We start from the raw sequence: 5,787 nt of genomic DNA on the forward strand, positions 1-5,787 counted from the left end.
CTGCATTCACTCCTAGTTTGATGTATTTTTATATCATTTAGGAAGATGTAGATGCTAGTCAAAGATCCTCTATATGACAGGACTGATCTGCTGTTTTTTTTTAGGGATCTACTACAAAAACTGCAAAAACTGTAGTCGAAGATCCTCTATATTACGGGTGCACTGTGCTGTTTTTAAAGACCAACTGCAAAAATGCTAGTTAAAGATCCTCTATATATTAGGTATCTGCAACAGAAAGCACTAGTCAAAGATCCTCTTAAAGACACCTGTGCTTGGCTCTTTTTAGATATATACTCCGAAAAAAAAATGGTCATTTATATGATGGATCACTCTGCTGCTGTTTTTCTCCTCCATTTGAAAATGTGGAGGTTATCATCACTACTGTCTGATTCCAATCAATGCAAGTTTTTTATGTTTTGTTTTATTTTAATTTGTGTTTTGTTTTATTCATTTATTTATTCGTTTTTATTTAATTTTTATTTATTTTTTGTTTATTTTTTGTTTCTTTCTTATTTTATTTATTTTTATTTTTTTTATTCTTTTTATTTTAATTTAATTCAATTTAATTTTATTTTTATTTTATTTTATTTTATTTAACTATTTTATTTTGTGGTTTTCTCCTCCATTAAAAATGTGAAGTGAAGTGAATTATATTTATATAGCGCTTTTTCTCTAGTGACTCAAAGCGCTTTACATAGTGAAACCCATTACCTAAGTTACATTCAAACCAGTGTGGGTGGCACTGGGAGCAGGTGGGTAAAGTGTCTTGCCCAAGGACACAACAGCAGTGACTAGGATGACGGAAGCGGGAATCGAACCTGCAACCCTCAAGTTGCTGGCACGGCCACTCTACCAACCGAGCTAAACCGTGGAGGTTGTCATCGCTACTGTCTGATTCCAATCAATGCAAGTTTTTTTGTGTTTTTATTTTATTTATTTCGGGTTTTATTTTATTTATTGATTTATTGATTTATTTATTTATTCATTTATTTTACTTATTTATTTATTCATAAATTGTTTTATTATTATTGGTTTTTAATTTTATTTTGTGTTTTTCTCCTCCATTTGAAAATGTGGAGGTTATCATCACTACTGTCTGATTCCAATCAATGCAACATTTTTAATGTTTTATTTTATTTTATTTAGTGTTTTATTTTATTCATTCATTTTGATTTATTTTTTAATTATTTTTGTTTCTTTTTTTAGTTTATTAAATTTTATTGTATTTTGTGTTTTTCTCCTCTATTAAAATGTGGAGTTTGTCATCACTACTGACTGATTCCAATCAATGCAAGTTTTTTTGTGTTTTTGTTTTATTCATTTTGGTTTGTATTCTATTTATTTTTTCATTCAGTTATTTTTTTTAATTTATTATTATTTTTAAATTTTATTTTGTGTTTTTCTCCTTCATTTGAAAATGTGGAGGTTATCATCACTACTGTCTGATTCCTATCAATGCAAGTCATCACAATCATACCAACTTATATTTTGGTCTTCATGAAAGAAAGGAATGTTTATCATGCTTTTATTATCATTAAACACATTTAACTTGTTAACTTCTCTTTCATAAATAAATGAATAAAAATGAGGGGCGGCATGGAAAGGGGACGTTCCTGAGCACAGTTTGTGATTTATTGATTATCAAAAGAAACCAACTGATATCCTGGAAATGACTGCCAGATTCATTTTCAGAAGCAAAAAAATCCATCCAGACAATTTATCAGTGAAGTTTGGGTCACCTGGACTCTGTGGCTCCTTTCAATTCTGTCATTTTTGGTGCAGAAATGAAAGACGACTATTATCAGGGACATTTTAAAGATAGCAGCTGTCCCGCGGACTTGACCCACTGACCTAAATATGGCACCTTCTTTCTGGCTGGAGCGGAGCATACTGTACTCAACACAATGAACGCAAAGATCTATTTCAGTATGGATGTGGGCGGGGCCACAGTGATAATGTACAACCTTTGTGTATATGTGATATATCCTGTTGCTTGGGGGCGAGACCTTCAGTTAGCAGGACTATGCGGTTTATTTATAATGTGGCTTTATCTAAAGAGCAGCGTTGATCTCTTGACATATACAGTAGAGCAGATATAAATCACGCTCTGTAGAAGTCAGCAGGTCATGGAGGTCATGATGACGACATTGGAAGTTCACTTATTCATGAGAGCTCCATGGACAACATAAATGCATTTTTTATTTGTATCGATGTACAAACCCCGTTTCCATGTGAGTTGGGAAATTGTGTTAGATGTAAATATAAACGATTTGCAAATCCTTTTCAACCTATATTCAGTTGAATATGCTACAAAGACAACATATTTAATGTTCAAACTCATAAACATAATTTTTTTTTTGCAAATAATAATTAACTTTCCAATTTAATGGCTGCAACAGGTGCCAAAGTAGTTGGGAAAGGGCATGTTCACCACTGTGTTACATCACCTTTTCTTTTAACAACACTCAATAAACGTTTGGGAACTGAGGAAACTAATTGTTGAAGCTTTGAAAGTGGAATTCTTTCCCATTCTTGTTTTATGTAGAGCTTCAGTCGTTCTCCGCTGTTGTATTTTACGCTTCATAATGTGCCACACATTTTCCATGGGAGACAGGTCTGGACTACAGGCAAACCAGTCTAGTAGCCGCACTCTTTTACTATGAAGCCACAATGTTGTAACAAGTGACTTGGCATTGTTTTGCTGAAATAAGCAGGGGCGTCCATGATAACGTTGCTTGGATGACAACATATGTTGCTCCAAAACCTGTATGGACCATTCAGAATTAATGGTGCCTTCACAGATGTGTAAGTTACCCATGCCTTGGGCACTAATACACCCCCATACCATCACACATGCTGGCTTTTGAACTTTGTGCCTATAACAATTCGGATGGTTATTTTCCTCTTTGTTCCGTAGGACACCACGTCCACAGTTTCCAAATATAATCTGAAATGTGGACTCGTCAGACCACGGAACACTTTTCCACTTTGCATCAGTCCATCTTAGAGGATCTTGGGCCCAGCGAAGCCGGCGGTGTTTCTGGGTGTTGTTGATAAATGGGTTTTGCTTTGCATAGCAGAGTTTTAACTTGCACTTACAGATGTAGAGACCAACTGTAGTTACTGACAGTGGTTTTATGAAGTGTTCCTGAGTGTGGTGATATCCTTTACGCACTGATGTCGGTTTTTGATGCAGTACCGCCTGAGGGATCAAAGGTCCGTATTATCATCGCTTACGTGCAGTGATTTCTCCAGATTCTCTGAACCTTTTGATGATTTTTACGGACCATAGATGGTAAAATCCCTAAATTCCTTGCAATAGCTCGTTGAGAAATGTTGTTCTAAAACTGTTTGACAATTTGCTTACAAATTGGTGACCCTCACTCCATCCTTGTTTGTGAATGAGTGAGCATTTCATGGAAGCTGCTTTTATACCCAATCATGGCACCCACCTGTTCCCAATTAGCCTGCACACCTGTGGGATGTTCCAAATAAGCGTTTGATGAGCATTCCTCAACTTTATCAGTATTTATTGCCGCCTTTCCCAACTTCTTTGTCACGTGTTGCTGGCATCAAATTCTAAAGTTAATGATTATTTGCACACAAAAAAAATGTTTATCAGTTTGAACATCAAATATGTTGTCTTTGTAGCACATTCGATTGATATATTTTATTTCAAATATTCTTTTTTATTTCAAATATTTTAAATATTCAGCTGAATATGGGTTGAAAATGATTTGCAAATCATTGCCTATAATATGAATGAAATGTTAAATATGTGTGCAGGGTAGAAGATGTGTGTAGTAAATATGACAAAAGACAGGCTACTATCTGTACATCGTGTTCTTTCCTGCTGTGTTTTTTACCCAAAGGTCATTAAGAGTCACTCTGGCGGCCTCTAGCGGTCAGCCAGATGACTGCACTGTATTTCATGTAGTGCAGCAAGAAATTCCAAATGTTTTTTTAAACATAAAAATAAAAATAATTGGATTTATGTTACGTAACATAAAATGTTGTAAGCGTTTTAAAAGTAATAGTATATACTTATTATTATTTATACAGTAAAATTCCCATCTGCGGTCCTCTCCAAGGTTTCTCATTGTCATCCAGTTGGGTTGAGTTTTTCCTTGCCCTCATGTGGGATCTGAACCGAGGATGTCCTTGTGCCCTTTGAGACGCTTGCGATGTAGGCTATATAAATAAACATTGATTGATTGATATAATTTATTAAAAAAAAAACATTGATGATACTTACTATGGTAAAGAAGCCTCTTTTATAGGATAAGTAGCCCACTGGAAAGGTAAAATGAAAACAAAGTACGCTCCCACAAGCCTTTTTTCTCATGTTTATTTATCATGTTTGTTTAATTATTATTTTTTTAACAATGAAATCGTATTTCTTTCTGTCTCATAAGTTCAGATATCTATATTTCTATCAAGTCCATATATTGGTTCAGTCTAAAAATTTCAATTAAAATGTAAGTATGAAAAAAACAATAAAAGGAATCGCAAACAGTCTGAAGTATTATATTCAATGTGTTGTATGATAGTAATGTATGTAACTGTATATATTGTGTAATTGTATGTATTACATATATGGTTGTATATATGTTTTTATGTATGTATGTATTAATGTACATTTATATGTATATATATATATATATATATATATATATATATATATATATATATATATTTTTTTTTTAAAAGCTTGTTTATTTCATTTTTGTGTTGAGCTATTTCAAAAAATCATAATGTGGAAAAACATTTCACTAAAAATGATCTGTCCAGGGAATATTTATTAATGACCCGATTTAATGGTATTTAATATTACTTTTCCACATGTTTTAGTTAATTGGTTGAATTTGGATTTGATATCAAATAAAATTGTCAATTAAATTAAAAATAAATAAATAGAGAATAGAGTGGAAAATGTACAAACTAGCAATTATTGTATTCAAAACAAAGAATTGCAAAATGTGCTTTTCCGGTATAAGTCTTTAGCGACATCTGGCGGTTCTTTCTGGTAATTACTTTGTAAACGTGCTGATAATGCACCAGGTTTTTATTACACATTAAAATTGGTTTGACCAAAACAATTCAAAAATGTGGTAAAGAATAGAAAATAAGGTTGAAGTGGAGGTTATTAAAGTTTAATTTATAGTTCTGCATGACAAAATACAAACCCCGTTTCCATATGAGTTGGGAAATTGTGTTAGATGTAAATATAAACGGAATACAATGATTTGCAAATCCTTTTCAACCCATATTCAGTTGAATGCTCTACAAAGACAACATATTTGATGTTCAAACTCATAAACTTTATTTTTTTTTTGCAATTAATAATCAACTTAGAGTTTCATGGCTGCAACACGTGCCAAAGTAGTTGGGAAAGGGCATGTTCACTACTGTGTTACATCACCTTTTCTTTTAACAACACTCAATAAACGTTTGGGAACTGAGGAAACTAATTGTTGAAGCTTTGAAAGTGGAATTCTTTCCCATTCTTGTTTTATGTAGAGCTTAAGTCGTTCAATTTTACGCTTCATAATGTGCCACAGATTTTCGATGGGAGACAGGTCTGGACTGCAGGCAGGCCAGGAAAGTACCCGCACTCTTTACTACGAAGCCACGCTGTTGTAACACGTGGCTTGGCATTGTCTTGATGAAATAAGCAGGGGCGTCCATGATAACGTTGCTTGGATGACAACATATGTTGCTCCCAAACCTGTATGGACCTTTCAGCATTAATGTTGCCTTCACACATGTGTAAGTTACCCATGCCTT

The sequence above is a fragment of the Nerophis ophidion genome, linkage group LG11, assembly GCF_033978795.1.
Source record: "Nerophis ophidion isolate RoL-2023_Sa linkage group LG11, RoL_Noph_v1.0, whole genome shotgun sequence".
Lineage (NCBI taxonomy): Eukaryota > Metazoa > Chordata > Actinopteri > Syngnathiformes > Syngnathidae > Nerophis > Nerophis ophidion.